The sequence below is a fragment of the Penaeus monodon genome, chromosome 15, assembly GCF_015228065.2.
Source record: "Penaeus monodon isolate SGIC_2016 chromosome 15, NSTDA_Pmon_1, whole genome shotgun sequence".
Classification (NCBI taxonomy): domain Eukaryota; kingdom Metazoa; phylum Arthropoda; class Malacostraca; order Decapoda; family Penaeidae; genus Penaeus; species Penaeus monodon.
Window position 1 is genome coordinate 36,974,889 of NC_051400.1, and position 301 is coordinate 36,975,189.

Sequence of the window (301 nt, forward strand, 5' to 3'; positions counted from 1 at the left end):
TGGGCAAAGTGGTAGCTATTACCACCTTGCACACAGAAAATGAGAACAAAAAAATGGTTCATACTTGCTCTCCTTTGAACTGTGGTGTCTCCAAGCTGCAGGGCCTGGTTTATTGTTAGAGGTAGTCTCTGCTGAGACAGAAATTAGCTACTTGATTTCCATCCATTACTATGTACCAGCTCAGTGGTAGAGAATGCTGTATACCCAAGAAAAGCCTGTACAATACTTTCTATGCCCTATATCTTGTGTTTTATGATCCAGTAACTCTGCCAACCTTGTTAGCTATTTAGATGAGATGAAT

General features: G+C 40.5%; 1 pseudogene; it reads left to right on the top strand.

The window, feature by feature from the left end:
* The window catches only part of LOC119582006, a 7,698-nt pseudogene that overhangs the window by 2,674 nt on the left and 4,723 nt on the right, over positions 1 to 301 (top strand).